Source organism: Equus asinus, chromosome 20, assembly GCF_041296235.1.
Source record: "Equus asinus isolate D_3611 breed Donkey chromosome 20, EquAss-T2T_v2, whole genome shotgun sequence".
Taxonomy (NCBI): Eukaryota; Metazoa; Chordata; class Mammalia; order Perissodactyla; family Equidae; genus Equus; species Equus asinus.
Window position 1 is genome coordinate 82,444,716 of NC_091809.1, and position 15,580 is coordinate 82,460,295.

Sequence of the window (15,580 nt, forward strand, 5' to 3'; positions counted from 1 at the left end):
TCCCTACCCAGACCCCTGTTCCTACCCCATGACACCCCCTCGCCCCCGACAAACCAGTCCTCCTCACCTCTCCCTCCCTCGGGGTCCCCGGGTAACCCGGCCCCGCGCCGCTCTTTAAAAGCCCCCACCCCTCCATTGTCCTCGCTCTCCGCAGCTCTGCGCTGCCGGCCCCGCCCCTCCGAGGTGGAGTACCCGTCCCGCCGGGCCCCGCCCTATTCCCGCTCTCCGATTGGCTCCCGCTGCCCGACGGCGGGGGCCGGGGGCGGGGACCTGGGCAGGCCCCACCCCTCGCCTGCGGCCCGGGCGGGGGCGGGGCCTCGGGCTGACTCCGCCCCGCTCGGGCGGGGCCGCGCTGGCAGGCGCTCGGGCGCTGGGCGGCGCTGCCTCGGCTCGGCTCGGCTCGGCTCGGGCTGCGGCTCCTGTGGGGGTGGGCGGCGGGGATGACAGCGGCGGCGGCCGCGGCTGCGGCGCGGGGCTGAGCGGGCGGCGAGCGAGCGGGGAGAAGAGGAGGAAGTGGAGCCGCGGTCGCGAGCGCCGGAGTCAGCCGGCGCGCCGAGGGCCGCCCAGTTTTGCAGAGCGAGCAGAGTCCGGACCCGGGAAGACTTCACGTCGGGCGCCGGCCGCCGCGGCTCCGCGCCTCCTCGCCCGCGCCCCGCCTGCCCAGCCTGCCCCAGGCCGGCTCCGCGTCGGGACGCTCCCCGCCCCGCGGTCCGGGGCGTCGTGGCCGGGACGCCGCAAGCCCCGAGCCTGAACCGTGCACCGGCGCGGGACGCTCCTGGGCCCCACGGGGCCATGGCTGCGGGCTCGTTCCCAGCCTCTCGGTAGTGTGCGTCGGAGCGCCCAGCCCTCCGCCAGGGGTTAACTTAGGGCGCCCCCAGCCTCCCGACTGAGTGCGGAGGAGCCGGCGCGTCCCCAGCCTCCGGTTCCCGAGACCCGAGCCTTCCGCTGCCTCCGACCCCGTGCTTCGGACTTGGGACCGTGCGAGCGCCCAGGAAGCCCCGGTCCGGGTCCAGCGCCCCGCGAGGGGTCCCCGGCGGGCTGGACAGTCGGACTGAACCGGTCTGGGCTGGTGCGGCGAGCCGAAGCGGCCACCTTCCTGCCGCCCCAGGCGAGGGGCTGGGCGCTCGCTCCGCGGAGAACACAGGTGGCCCCTCTGCCCCGGCGGCTGGCGAGACCGAGAGCTGCAGGTGAGGGCGGCGCGGATGCCGGGCAGGGGCGGCCTGGACCCACCCCACGCGGCGCCGGGCCGGCTGCTGGTGCGTGCGGGGCGCCAACTGAGGCCGGAACTGGCTGGGAGGGGGCGCGGGGAAGGGAAGACATCAGCACTTATTGAGCGCCCATTGTGTGTGGGGCCGCGCCCCACCCTTGCGCAAATGGTCCCTCATTTAAGGCTCGCTACTATTCCGTGAGATAAAAGGTGTTGTGTATCGTTATGGGCGCTTACAGATAGGGAAACTGAGGCTCCACGGGGTTGATTGACCCTACTCTTTTCACTCTGAGGATGAGACTGGGGAAGAAGGTTAGGGTGGAGAGGGAAAGAAGCAGAGAATGAAGAGAAAAAGAAAGGAAGTGGATAGCTGCCTGGCAGGAGGGGGTGGTGGGGAACTGGTCAATGTGGGGCCGCTGGAGCATTCAAAAGCTGATCTGAGGCTGGGGAGGTGGCTTCTCCTGGCCTCCTTCTCCCACTCCGTGGCCATGTCACCTCCCAGGAAAGGTGACCCAGAGTTGAGAGCAGAGGTGGGAAGCTTCCTATTTCCCCAGCTGTTCTCTCCATGGGCCCAGGACCGGAGAGCAGTGGCACCTGGCACCTGCGTGCCACACTCCAGAGTCTCTAAGACACCCTGGAGGTCCTGAGTCACCGCTTATCTGATGGGGAAACTCCGTGTAGACGTTCCCAAGTCAGAGCCCATCAGAACTGCAGGAGATGGGGTCCCTCAGCACTCAGCCAGCTCACATCCTTCAGATTACTAACAGGGACACTGAGGCTTGGGGGCCGTGGGGGAGGAGGGGTGAGGCTGAGCCAGAAGCACACAGAAAACCTTCTGAAACACCCTTCAAGGTATCCCCTCTCCCACCCCAGTTAGCATCTTCTGGGTGGATGACTGGGGTTTTCCTCACATCTGATGTGAGGTCAAGATGACCACCTGTGAGGCTCTAGTGAGAGTCTGTGTGGTTAGCACTGGGGTCTGAGACATGCGGGCGGCCATCACCTTTGGCTCAGAGGCTCTCCTGGACTCAGCCTCTCCTGGACCCAGGAACTTGCAAGACACCTCTGGTCCAGGAGGGGAGGGGCTTGCTCGAAGTCTCAAGGCTGGGGCTGCCAGGGCGGGGGCATAGTCCCAGGTGTCTGGATTCCTAGGCAGGGCCTCCTTCTGCTGCCCCCTGGGGCTGTGCAGGGAGAGGGGTGTCGTGAAAGAGTGTTTGGCATGAACTCTGGGCTCTTGTTCTGGGGGGCGTGGGGGCGGGGGGTTGTGGTGGACATGGCCTTGGTCTGAGCCCTGTGGTTGGCTGGGACTAGTTAACCCGTGCTGTGCCTAGCTTCCTGGAGTCAATAGGAAACCACTTTGGAAAGCCCCGGGGAGGTGGAGGAGGCTGGAGAGTTCAGCTGAAGGCTGGAAGCTCAGTCCCTAGGCGGGGAGGGGTTGGGACAACTGGAAGGGAAGGTGACTGAGGGGCTTGGGGTTCTCCCCCATCTGTGGGATTTCAAATTCTCCTAATACTCCATGATCTAAACAAAGCTCCTCTCCGATGAGATCATTTCACACCTGTGATCTCATGTCATGGTATGGTGGAAAGAACCTGGAGTGAGGTAGAATAGAGTTGGGGAGCCACCTGGGACCTCTCGGGTGCATCGATGGCTCCAAGCCTCACATGTAAAATGGGGCCAAGGCAGGCTGTGTGTTACCTGCTCAGATAATGAGGCCATCACATCCAGTGAAGTGTCAAGTGCTAAAGAGTTTTTTGTGTTTGCCAAGACTGGGCTTGATACTAATGGCACCTTGTGTGGCAAACTGAGGCTCAGGGAGGTGGAACCACTTGCCCAGGCCCTTCGGGTTAGCTGCAGAAACTGAGTGCTGACTGCCTACCAGGTGCCCTGGGAGTTACCCTGGTGGAAAAGGAGTGGACTGACTAGCTCACAATTGGGTGAGCTAAGCGGCAGGCTAAAATGAACGCACAGACAGCAGTAAGTCAGACAGAGCGGGCGGGCGTGAATCTGCTCTGCCTCCCACTGGCCAGATGGTACTGGGCAAATAAATCGCTTTCACTCCTCAGAGCCCCAGCTTCTCTGTAAATTAGGATTCCTCCTTTACAAGGTTGTTGTGAGGATTAATGAGATATAAATATACAGTGCTTGGCCAAATATCTCTTTCCTTTCCTATAAGGAAAACAAGCTTGAATTTGGACCAGGAAATCTTGGAAAATTCTCAGACTTGCCTTAGATGAAAATGCGGAGTACTGTTGCATGCTTATAGTCCTAGGTGTGCTCAGCTGGGGCTCCTGTATGGGTCGGGCTCCCCTGTGCCTCCTCTCTGGTCCCACAGCCCTCTAGAATCTGCTTGGGGACCCTGGGCAAGAGGCTCTGGATTCTGACCCCCTACCCCAGGACTGTTGGCTTCCTCTGGTTGGGGGGGAGCTGGTGTGCATTCCCTCTGGCCCATTGTCTGGCCTCCCTAGGCACAGAGGTGCAGTGAATAATTTATGACTCCCCTCGCCCTATGAGGCGGGCTCAGGGAAATTGCTCTGGGCTCCACTGAGCTTCTGAACCCTGCCAGAGGAAGCGAGTGGTTCCAGTCAGTGCTTTTAAGTCTTGGGTATGGGGAGGAGGGAGGGCAGGACAAGATGAAAGTGGTCTATGATCAGCCCTGGCTCTCTCCTCTTTGGGGGCAAGGTGGACCCACAGGACACAATGGAAACCAAGCTAGATAGCTAGGATCAAGCCATGGACCTCTGATTCCAAGTGAGTGGTGAGGGGTAGCAGCAAGGGGCCCTTGAGGACTGGAGTGCCTTGGAAGGCTTCATCAAGGAGGGTGACTGGGCTGGAGCTGGAGGCACCTAGCTGTAGAGAGTGGGGCTCCTGACATCGGTTCAAGGTGGAAAACTAGTTATGCCACATACTTACCCTGAGACAGTGGGCAAGACACCTGACCCTGCCAGGCCTCTGTTTGCTCCTCTGTAAAACAGGGTAGTTATGGGTGACCCTGAGGTCACATATGTAAAGTACATGATATGATAGGTACCTAGAGAAAGGCTGCTTCACTGTGAACATGAACCATGGTGGGCTAACCTTGGAGGAGGCGGGACAGTGTAGTAAGCAGAGAGGTGGGGAGACTCTGGGGTGGTGATGCTGGGGTTTATGGGGTCAGTGAGTGGTGTGGAGAAGAGGAGTGAGTGACCAGATGGTAGAGGGCCTTGAGTGTCAGACAGAATTCACATTTCAGAAAGCATCATGGAGTCCCCATTCAGAACCCTCTGTGGCTCCTTGCTGCCTGTAGGATGAAGACCAGCCCCCTTTGTTGTGCGTTCAAGGCCTTGCCCACCGTAGCCACTGCCTGGATGCCTGGCTCATGGCTCGTCACGGTCTCCTGAACACACCATTTGTGGCCCCGTCGCTGCGCCTTTGCTTGTGGGGTTCCTGCTGTCAGAACCGCCATCCCTGCCTCTTCTCTGCTCACCTCTCCATCTGTTGAGGCCCAACTCAGGTTATAAATTCACCTAGAAATGTTCCTGGATTACCCAACCCTCTGATCACACCCCCTCTGAATCTTAACACTTCACAATAATAGTAATAAATAATACCTACCATTATATCATATTTTACAGTTTGTAGAGTACATCCACATAGTCATTAATAATATCATGATGTGGGGCCGGCCCTGTAGCTGAGTGGTTAAGTTTGTGTGCTCCGCTTCAGCGCTCCAGGGTTTTGTTGGTTCGGATCCTGGGCGCAGACATGGCACCGCTCATCAAGCCACACTATGGCGGCAGCCCACATGCCACAACTAGACCTACAACTAAAAAAAATACACAACTGTGTACCAGGGGGCTTTGGGGAGAGAAAGGAAAAATTAAAAAATCTTAAAAAGAAAATATCATGATGTGATATTAACAGTAGCTAAAGCTTTGTGTTCTTATTATGCTAAGTGCTTTATAGACACTCTCATTCACAACTCTGGGTGATAACTACTGTTATTCTCCAGAAACTGGGGCTCAGAGAAGTGCATTGTCTTGCTCAAGGTCACACAGCTAGACAATGGGGAGTGAGGAGTCAAGCCTGTGCTCCTATCTGCGACTGAACAGACAGCTCGACAGCTTTTAGAAGATGTCCTGTCTCTTCAGCTCCTCCCGAGTACCTCGAGAGCATCCTTCGCATGTAAAAAGCCTGGAAATGAGCCTTCTTCTCAAGGCTGAGGAAGGGCAGTGCTGAGGAGCATGGGACCCAGGAAGGACCCCTTGGCCAGGCATCTAAGGCCCTGGGCCCTGCGCTGGCTGGCTGTGTGGCTCGGGGTGAATCAGCCCCTCTCTGTGGTCCTGTTTTCCCGTGTCTATGGTGAGTGGGATGGTGTTCGAGCTCCCGCTTTCTGCAGTGTCCTTCGTGACCCTGGAAGGTGGAGGAGACCACAGCGTCAGGGCCAGAGGATGTGGTGTGGCGGGCGGTTGTGATTTTTGGCCTGGCTGCTGTCTGGGCCAGCAGGCTCTGTAGTTAGCTGCTGCCTCCCCCGAAGGAGGGTGGTGGCCTGGGCTGCTGGCAGCCTGGTCATTAGCTGGGCAGAGAAGACCCTATGATTGGGAGCCGGCTGGGCCAGGCCAGGTTGGCAGGGCTGGAGGCAGACTGGCTCCGCCACAGTGGGGTCATTGGCAGGGCAGCTGGCAGGGCAGCCGCTTCTCCTCCCTTTGCAGCCTCCAGGGCGGTGGCAAGCACCCCCAGCAGCAGAGCTCTGTCAGCCGTGGCTTGCCCTTCCTCCCGCTGTGGTGGTGGTGGGAGGGGAGCAGCAGGGAGCCTAGCCAGGCCTGAGGTGCCTCCGGCTAGGAGCTCCCAGACTCCCCCAAGCAGGTGGATTGCCGCCTTCCTCCTGTGCAGATCCACAGCCCTTGCTCCCTCACTGTGGTCTGTGGAGTCGGGTTCCATGGCTCTGCTTCCCTTGCCAGCCCGTCAGAACTAGATTCTCTTCACCCCAGTCCTCCGCTTCTTACAGAGTGCCTGGCACAAGGTGGCAGCCACCCCCGGCAGGGGAGACAGTGCGAGCAGCCCCTTGGGCATGTCGCTCAACCTTTGTACCTCTGTTTCCTTCCCTGTAAAATAGGGCTGACAATAACAGTTGAGGAGGTTAAGTGAGATGACAGGAGTGAGGTGCCTGGCCAGGCCTGGCACGCAGGCGGGTGCTTCTTCAGCCTGAGTCCACTTGCCCGTCCCCTTGGCAGCCTCATGACCAAGTGGCTCAGTAGGAAGCTGATTGATTAGTTAAGCCCGTGCTGCCAGGAGGGAGGGTGTGCCTGGTGGCAGGGAGGGCTCCCCAGGGGAGGACACTTTGCTGCCTGGGGGGCGCTGTGTGTCAGAGGGGACTTGTGGAGCTGCGAGTCCCACTGCCTTCCTGGTGAGCAGGCAGCTGTTGGCCGTGGAGGCCCCCAGTTAAGCTCAGGGCAGGGAGCAGGACTGGGGTGTCCAGGGGCCGGTTCTTCTCAGGCCGTGGCAGCAGGAATGGCCCAGTTGGGAGGAGCCGTCGGGGTTCCAGGGAGCTGATGTGGGGCAGAGAGTGTCCTTCCTGAAAGAGAAGCAGCGTTGGTCTCCCTCTCACACACGCCTTCAGAACGTAACAGGATTAGAGATTTTGGTCTGTGGGGGCAACACATTCAACAGGTAGGCACGTAGATACAAAACTTTCAGGGGCCAGCCTGGTGGCGCAGCGGTTAAGCACGCACGTTCCACTTCAGTGGCCTGGGCTTTGCCGGTTCGGATCCCAGGTGTGGACATGGCACTGCTTGACACGCCATGCTGTGGTAGGCATCCCATGTATAAAGTGGAGGAAGATGGGCACGGATGTTAGCTCAGGGCCAGTCTTCCTCAGCAAAAAGAGGAGGATTGGCAGCAGTTAGCTCAGGACTGATGTTCCTCAAAAAAAAAAAAAAAATGATACAAAACTTCCAGATTGTGGACAGTGAGCTCCTGTGGCGGGGGCTGGTCCCCTCCTGGTCTGTGGATGGTGGTATAGGGTGATGCTCAGGTCCCAGCCATGTGCACACGCTCAGTAGCCGTGTGACTTGGGCAAGTGATTGAACCTCTCTGGGCCTCAGTTTCCCCATCTGTAAAATGGGGACAATTATAGCACCTGCTTCACAAGGTTGTAGTGAGGATTAAATGAATTGTACATGTAAAGTGCTCAGAAAAATGCCCAGCACGTAATAAGCCCTCAGTGCAGGTTAGCTGTTATTAGCTGTGTCTCCAGCGCCTAGCAGAGCGTCTGAAAGAGGACAGGTGGTCGGGAATGGAGTATGGAATGAATCCCAAGCAAAGGGCAGCTGCCCTGTGCCATCAGTGAATGAACGGGCTGGCCTCCTAGGGAGGGGAGGATGCAGAAGCAATGATGAGACGGAATGTGACAGAATGTAGCAGAGAAGGCCAGGGGTTGGTGTTGTCCAGTGCTGGGTGGGGAGGAAGTCAGGAAAGGCTTCCAGGAGGTGGTGTTCCCAGAGCTGAGTTTGAAGGTGTCATTTAACACACATGCACACATGTGTACATGCACACGCGCCAGCACACTGCTGTGAGGTCAGCACCAGGAATGAGTTCAGAAGGGAGTGGCTCCTGTCCCAGGGTAGCTGGCCAGGGGTAGAGCTTGGGCAGACCCCGGGTCTGCTGGACTCCACACACCTCCCTCTTCCCACCGCCCCTCTCTGTCTTGCCTTCTATGACATTCTGCTTTGAAGGCACAAGGAAGGCGAGAAGGCAGGTGGGGAGGAAGTATGGGCCGAGGTCTGAGAATCCCAGCTCTCCCCAGGGCTGGGACCAAATCTCCTGCGAGAAGAATAAACAGGCCTCGCTAGGAGTTCTTTTATCTTCTTGCTCCCAAGGCACACCCACTGGAGAGGTGGTCTTCCAGCGTTAATCCTGCAGCTGTTAGCTTTTGAATGAATGGACTCTAGAAGAAAAATACCATGAAGAATTCCTCCTACCCTCCCACCCAGGAGGCTCAAAGGGAAAGTTTTCTTCCGCTGACAAGGGAGCCAGGACCCCCCAAGTGTCTTAAAGGAGTTCACCGCACAGGCACCCTGAAGTCATGGTTCCTTCCGCTGCCTGCACTGGTGGCTGGCTGTGGGGCCTTGAGGACATGACCTCGTCCCTTATATTTTGCCCATTTTTTACCCCTCTTGTAAAATGGGGTCAGAGTAACAAAGCCCTTCTCTCCCTCCAGAGATGGAGGGTGGGGAGCTTGCAAGGTGGGCGAGACGTTAGTGGGCGTCTGGGCCCATGGCTCTCAAACTTTGCTGCACACATTAGAACCATTTAGGAGGCTTAAAAGTCCTGCCTGGGCCCCACCCCACAAGCTGGGGCTGAACCAGGCATCAGTAGTTTTTAAAGCTCCCTAGGTGATGTCAATGTGTGGCCAAGATCCAGGACTACCTGGCCGTCCCCTGCAGCGTGCCCCTGCCAGCAACCCCAGGACGAAACCTGCACATCCCTGTGACAAGGAGTCATTGCTTCCAGGCTGCTCCCTCTGTGCTCCTGCTGTGCCTGGGACCACCCTGCCTGGAGAAACCGGGCAGTGGAAAGACTTTGCAATCCGATAAATCTGGATTCCAGCACTCCTCTGCTCCCTGCTTGTGTGTCTTCTCTGAGCCTTGGCATCTTCACCTGAAAATAGGAATAAGAATAATCTCTCTGAAGGGGCTGTAGAGACCAAACGAGGCCATGCACGGAAAGCATCAGCCAGTGCCTGCCACGTCAGCAGTCAACAGAGTGGCAGAGCCAGGCTGCACTCAGACCCTGGACTCCCCCATAGTGCTTTTCCTGCTGCCCCAGCCACCTGAGGCTGGGTCTCTGAGATGGGGGCTGGTGGGGGAGGGATCAACACCCAGTCTTGGGGCCCTTCCCTGTCCCCCTTGTCTCACAGATAAGACGAGGCGGCAAGCATTTTGTTTTGCTTGGTTTTGTTTGGATGACCACAGCATCAGGCTCTCCTTAACAATGAAGCCTTGTCTGAATCTGCTTGTTTTTCCAACCGGGACACCCAACTGCACCGCCTGCTCGGGGCCCCGTCCCACCTGGGAGGACTGAAGAATGTCAGCGGTGTTTTTTTCATTTAGGGGAGTGTCCTGGGGAGGCATTGGAGGCCTCCATCTGGCCCTCACCAACGATTGACCCCACTTAAATCACTTGCTTCTACTGGAAGCCAGTGCAATAAAATTATTTCAAGGTAGCTGTCAGGATGGGGTTTGGAGGCAGAAAAACTTGCATTTGAGTCCTGGCTTTGTCACTTACAGGCAATACAGCCCTGGGGAGCCATTTCAGCTCTTCGAGCACCAGTCTTCTGAAAGATGCGTAAGTGGGATATGCTTCCTTAGGTTGTTCTGAGAAGCACATAAAGAGCTGGGTGTGTGGAGCTCAATACCGACCATATCCTGAGCACTCGGAAACTGTCCGGGGTTGTCCTCTGCCCCGGCCTCCTCTGTGTGCCGGGCCAGCCCAGGCTGAGACATGGAGGCCAGCATACTTAGTAACGAAAGAAGGCAAACTGCTCTTCTGTAATCATTTGTTCCAAGGCTTTGGGGAGTCTCTGAGGGCTGCTCAGGGGAAGACTGAAAAAAGGAGGTCACTGGTGGCAGTGCTCGGTCTCCTCTGCTCTGGCCCAGCCAGAGAGGGTGTATTGGCCCGGGTGGACTGCCCAGACAATAGGGGTGTGGTACCCCAACAAAGCAGAGTGCAGATCGGGGCTGGCAGCCCCTGGGAACAGTGACCGCCCGGGGCTGAAGTTGCAAGGGGAGAAAGTGGTCAGCTATATGGATGGGCTGTGGCCTGTGTAGTCAACCCAGGAGACCTGGGAGTCCTTCCTCCGTCTCCGCTGGGGCTTCCCACTGGGTGAACCTCCCCAGAAGCCAGCAGCACGGAGCCCAATGCAGCCCAGTGAGATCAGCCTCCCAGGCCCCACGCAGGGTGGAGAGGGGGCCTGGAGAGGCACATGGACAGCGTTCCTCACCCCATCGGTTGAAAGCTGTGGAGTCCACTGGACTCACCCTCCTTGGGATGCAGTTTAAGTATCCTTTGTTGTTACTTGAGGATACCCCTTAGGAACGGGGTCTCAGCCCCCACCCCAAAGACGAACCAAAGCTTCCCAGCTGCCACTCAGTCGGAGGTGTTCCAGGGGTGCCCGTCTGTCCATCTCTGCCTCACCAGAGGTGCCTTAGCACCCCTTTGAGATTGGTACCCAGGCCCCTGCCCACCATGCCCACCACTTTGTCCAGCTCCACCCCACTTCTCCTCAGAGGACCTGGCTCTGCGTTTTCTCCAGCCTGATCACCTGAGCAACCTTCGATGTGCCTCTGTCCCTCTTTGTCAGGCAGTGTGGAGCCGTGGTTGGAACACAGGCTCTGAAGCCAGCCTTTCTCCTGAAATCCTGACTCCACCTTAGCATGGCTGGGGGACTCAACAGCGTGCCTCTTAATCTCTCTGTGCTGTGGTTCTGCGTCTTTGAAATGGGGTAACAGAGTGTCCCTGAGAGGGTTGTTGTGAAGACAGAATCATTGTGTAGTGCTCAGGACGGTGCCTGGTGGGCAGGAAGTGCCCAGTAAATGACAGCCTTTACCATCATCATCCCAAATAATACGGCGTGGCCCGACCATTAGTGAGAGGACAGGCAATGTCACCGCCCTCAGTCTAGACTCTGCCCCGCTGACGAGGCGATAACAGTCTCCCACAGCCTGGCCACATTGTGGACGTTCACCTGTCAGCTATCCACCCCCTCCCCCCAGCCCTCTCTTCTGAGAATTGGCTTCTCATTCCATCAAGCCTCAGTTTCCCCCTCTGTGAAGGAAAGCAGTTGACTAGATGTCCCCAAGTTTTGGCCCTGGAGAAGGCGCCGGGAGCTGGAGGAAGAGGACTCGGGTTGTCCCCGCCCTGGAGGAGCCCTCGAGGCTGGGGTGGACAGGGCGCAGTCCAGTTCTGCTCCTTGCGGGGCGGCGGTGAGCAGGGACCAGTGAGAACAGGAGCCCAGAGGAGGATGAGAGGAATCAAGGAGCCTCCGTGGAGAAGGGGCATTTGAAATGAGTCTAGAAGGTGGGCTAGGACCTCAGCTGGTCCACCCTGGAGGGGAAAGGTGTCCTCAGAAGCGGGGAGGGTAAGCATCAGGTGAGGAGGCGTGGCCCTGGGGCTGCAGCAGGCGTGGGCGTGCAGCGAGCAGAGCACAGCGCAGCGGGGCCTCACAGGTGGAGGGACATGTAGGGAGAACATTCGGATTCTGGGATCAGGCAGACGCGGGTTTCAATACTGGCCCAGTTTCTTGTTGGTTCTTTGTGGGCAAGTGGCTTGGCTTCTCTGAGCCTGTCTCCCCATCTGTGGAATGGGGGCAAGCCCTTCCAGGGCTGGGCAGTGATGTGCAGTGCTGAGTGTGGCTGAGGAGCCAGGCTGCCCCTTGACCCTGTGGCTGCAGAGAAATCAGGGATCCAAGGGACCTGCCTGGGTCCATGCCTCCTCCCCCAAATCAGGCTACAGGTGGCTTCCAGGGGCCTTGCTAGGGACAAGCTTATCTCCGGAGTGGGGCAAAGGTCACAGGTAGGCTGGTGTCAGGTGAGCTCAGGTGCACCAAGCAGTGGCCCCAGCCCAGAGATAGCCCTGGTGCAGCCACCTGACCGGCTCTCGTTAGAGCTGACAGCCGTCGGTGGCTCCAGGAGGTAGCTCTGGGCCCCCATCAGCCTCTGACCTGCAGAAGGGGCCCTGCTTCCCTAAGCCCAGGTGGCCCCCTGGAGCCTGTGAAGACCGGGTAAGGGGAGTGTGGGGCCGGGCAGGCCTGGGATAGGCTGTGCAGGGGTACTGGCCAACGCTACAGGGCCTGTGCTGGAGTGCCTGGGTGTGGGATGTGGGGAGAGCATGGGGTTCCTGCCAGGCAGGGAGCCAGAGGTACGGTCAGACGGAAGGTGTGTTGGGGTACATTGCCTGGAAGGCACCTGTGAGGCCCCCAGGGCATGGTGGCTTGGGGGCAGCTGGGCAGGCCTAGAATGCAGTGCCCTTTCCTTTTTTTTTTGAGGAACATTAGCCTGAGCTAACTGCTGCCAATCCTCCTTTTTTTGCTGAGGAAGACTGGCCCTGAGCTAACATCCGTGCCCATCTTCCTCTACTTTATATGTAGGACGCCTACCACAGCATGGCTTGACAAGCGGTGCCATGTCTGCACCCGGGATCTGAACTAGCGAACCCTGGGCTGCCGAGAAGCAGAACATGCAAACTTAACCGCTGCACAACTAGGCCGGCCCTTGCAGTGCCCTTTCCTTATAGCCGGCCACCACAGAGCACCTCCTCTCCTCCCTGATGGGAGTGCTTGTGGCATCTCCAGCACTTGCCCATTGGCGGCTGAGGAGGAGCCTGGAGATGCCCCTGGGGGCGTGGTAGTGCCTGCTCCTCACAGGCCTTCCTGAGAAGGGAGGTACCCCGGCTTCTGAGTCAGTCCTGACTTTGAAGCTCAGTGCTACCTCTTTGAGCAAAGCTTTAAAGACATTGGGCAAGTCACTTAACTTCTCTGAGCCTCAGTCATTCACCTATAACATGAAGGTGGTGACACCTACCTTCCAGGTCTGTTTTGAAGCTAAAATGACGTGGTGGATGAGATAGCATCTTGTATCTGAGAGGAGACTCCTTCATGACCACCCTCATCCCGCTCCCTTTCTCTGCATGCTGTCCATTTTTAATGCTGCCTCAGGAGGTTCCTTCCTCTGTCTGACTTAAATCCATTCTGCTGCAACTGGACCCTCCTTTGTCTTGTTGAGGGCTCTGCAGAGGCAGACTGAGCCCCTCCTCTACACAAGTGTGCCCCGTCAGTACCTGCAGTGAGCAAGGCAGCCAATGGAGCAACTGGGTGCTGGCTTTCACCTTGCGGCTTGGGGGCCCAGCTGTCAATGGCCTGCGCCTCCTGACCAGCGTGGAATGCGGGCGGGTGCGTCATCATGACTGTTCACACTGTGCTTGATCCATGCTCCAAAAGGGACGATTCTGAGGCAGTGGAGAAAGCCTGAGCCTGGGCTTAGAAGGCCCAGATTCTGGCACCCACTTGACCCCTGTCTTGCTGTGTGGCTTCCAGCCAGTTAGCAACCTCTCTGGGTCACAGTAGGCCTGGAAGATGGCTGTGCGCTAGGCCCAGATGTCTCCAGTGACGATATAGATGATTCTGCCTGAAGATTCTTTTCCTACGCCTCCCCACCTGGGCCCCAGGCACCCTGGGAAGTCAGCAGAGTAGGGTGCTGCCGGTGGCTGGTGGTGGAAGGAGCTGACTCTCATCTCTCAGACCAGGGCTCCCAAGGGTAGGCCGTGAGTTCAAGGTCAGCTGGGGGATTCCTGGTGGGTGGGGTAGCGCCTTCCTCCTCAGAGCAGGGATTTTGAGAGCCTGGATCTCCTCTTACCCCCTCAGCTGAACTCATCCATCCAAAGGTCATGACGTTTTGAGTCTCTCCTTGGAGTAGATCCTTTCCCACGGGAGGGCTGCTATAATCCCTCGTCCTGTGGGTGGGAACCTGAAGCTCAGAGAGATGAAGCACTGGCCTCAGGATCCACAGCCTGTCAGCGGGGCGTGGCGAGGGACCTGGAGCCCTGGATTCCGCACAGCCACATGGCACCCGGGCGGGGCCTGGCCCTCTAGGTCCTCAGCACGGGACTAGGGGTGGAGCACAGGAGAGCCAGGTGGTTTGTGGTGTGGGAAGGGCCCCATGGGCTTGGGGGGGGGGGGGTGCTCCTGGGACTGCTGCGTCCCTTTCCCTGGGAGGAAGTTGGCCAAGGAACGCAGTGGGTGGAGGGGTCGGGGACCCAGGAGTTCGGGGCTGCGGCCGGTTCTCAGTGCCCCTGTGGACTTCACTGTTTGGTTTCGTGGAGGAATCGGGACATGTCTTGTTGGCTTTGGACGCATTGTAGTTTACCTTTACAGAGCGCTGTGGTATCTGTGATGTCACCGGGTCCTCACTGCGGTCATGTGTGGCTCACTCTGGAGGGCAGGACAGGGCGAGCTCTGGAATCAGGAGACTGGCTTTCTATTCCGGTCCCCCCACCTCGTTCTCCCCAGCACTCGAGTACCAGCTGAGTGTCAGTGTACCCCCTCTGCGAAAGGGCCCCTCGTTCCCCCAGCAAGGAAGTGGCGCCTGGCTGGCTGGCTGCGCACATTCGGCAAGACGGGGTCTGGACCCCTGGGCCAGTGCCTGCTGCCATGCAGTAGTTTTCGTGGTTTGTATCATCCGGCCCACTTTCTGGACGGGAAGATGGAGGCTCAGCGAGGGAAGGTGACTTGCCTGAGGTTGTGTGGTGATTGGCTTGGTCCTCTGGACATCCTCTCGGTGGCTTTTTTCTCTAACACTTCCCTCTCTGTCCTCAAGAGACCTGATACTTCCTTTATCCACAGTCCTCAATGTGGGACGCTGTCTGATGAGGCCTGTGTACCCCGCCCCTGCAGTGCCTAACAGCACCTGCCTGGCACACAGTGAGCACGTTAAATGTTTGTCCTATGTGTGACTGTCTTGATGAGTTAGTATAAAATGTGTGTTTCCAGGCCACTAAGGTCTGTGTTCCTGACGCTTCCTTCTGCTCCTGTCCCATTTGAAAACAGCCCTTTCTTAGGTTGGGTTGGAAACCTGGGTGAAAAGGGTTGATCCCTTCCTCCAAGCACAGGGCCCACAGGAATGACCTCTGCGGGGCGGGCCCCGCCTCGCTGGGTGTGGAGACCGCTGGCCGGCCCGGTGCCCTGCACTGGTGCACCAGCACGGGCTTCTGCCTTTGCGGGTTTCAGGCTCCTCTCTTCCTGACCTTTCTGCTGCCCGCAGACCTCCCTCCAGCAGCCCTGCCCTTCTTCTCCCCTTTTGCTTCTGTGTGTGCATGTGCATGCGTGTGTGTGTGTGTCCTTCCTAATTTGCTTCTACTTGTTGGGGACTGAGAAATGGGGCAGCTGAGCTTGTTAGAATCAGTTCATTCATATCCATTCAACTAGCCATTCTTGACCCTGGGCCTTGCTGGGGCTTCCTTCCATCCATCCATCCATCCTGATTGAGGATTTCTGCAGTGGCGTGTGATCATTCGAGATGTGACCACACCTTCCTGGCAGGGCACGCGGGGGAATGAGGATCTCCATGGCAGATGCCGGTACAGGAGTACAGTGCTAACCCGTCTCTGCTTGCGTTACCCACTGCAGCTTCACATAAGCCCTGAGAACAGCGTTATCCCGGTTTTGCAGACGACAAAAGTAAAGCTCAGCAGGATGCGGTCCCCTGCCCAGTGGCCAGCAGCGAGCACAGAATTGCGCTTGGAACTCAGGTCTCCAGCCGGGCCCGTTGCCTGTTCCCTCTTCTGTGCTCCATTTGCAGGCTGTATGATGCCCGTGCAGTTTTTGCTTCTGTCATAAATTAT

At 58.1% G+C, this 15,580-nt stretch overlaps 1 protein-coding gene across 8 annotated transcripts in view; it reads left to right on the plus strand.

Moving 5' to 3' along the window:
- The first annotated feature begins 355 nt into the window (after positions 1-355).
- The window catches only part of GDPD5 (glycerophosphodiester phosphodiesterase domain containing 5), an 85,968-nt gene continuing 70,743 nt past the window's right edge, over positions 356-15,580 (plus strand). For 2 of the 8 annotated variants that reach the window (XM_014855855.3, XM_044752328.2), the window contains exon 1: positions 361-1,187. The gene's annotated coding sequence lies outside the window, so the exon portion shown is untranslated. Of the gene's footprint in view, positions 1,188-15,580 lie in introns of all 8 variants that reach the window. The other 6 variants (XM_014855856.3, XM_070490681.1, XM_070490683.1 and 3 more) reach the window with 5 other exon arrangements.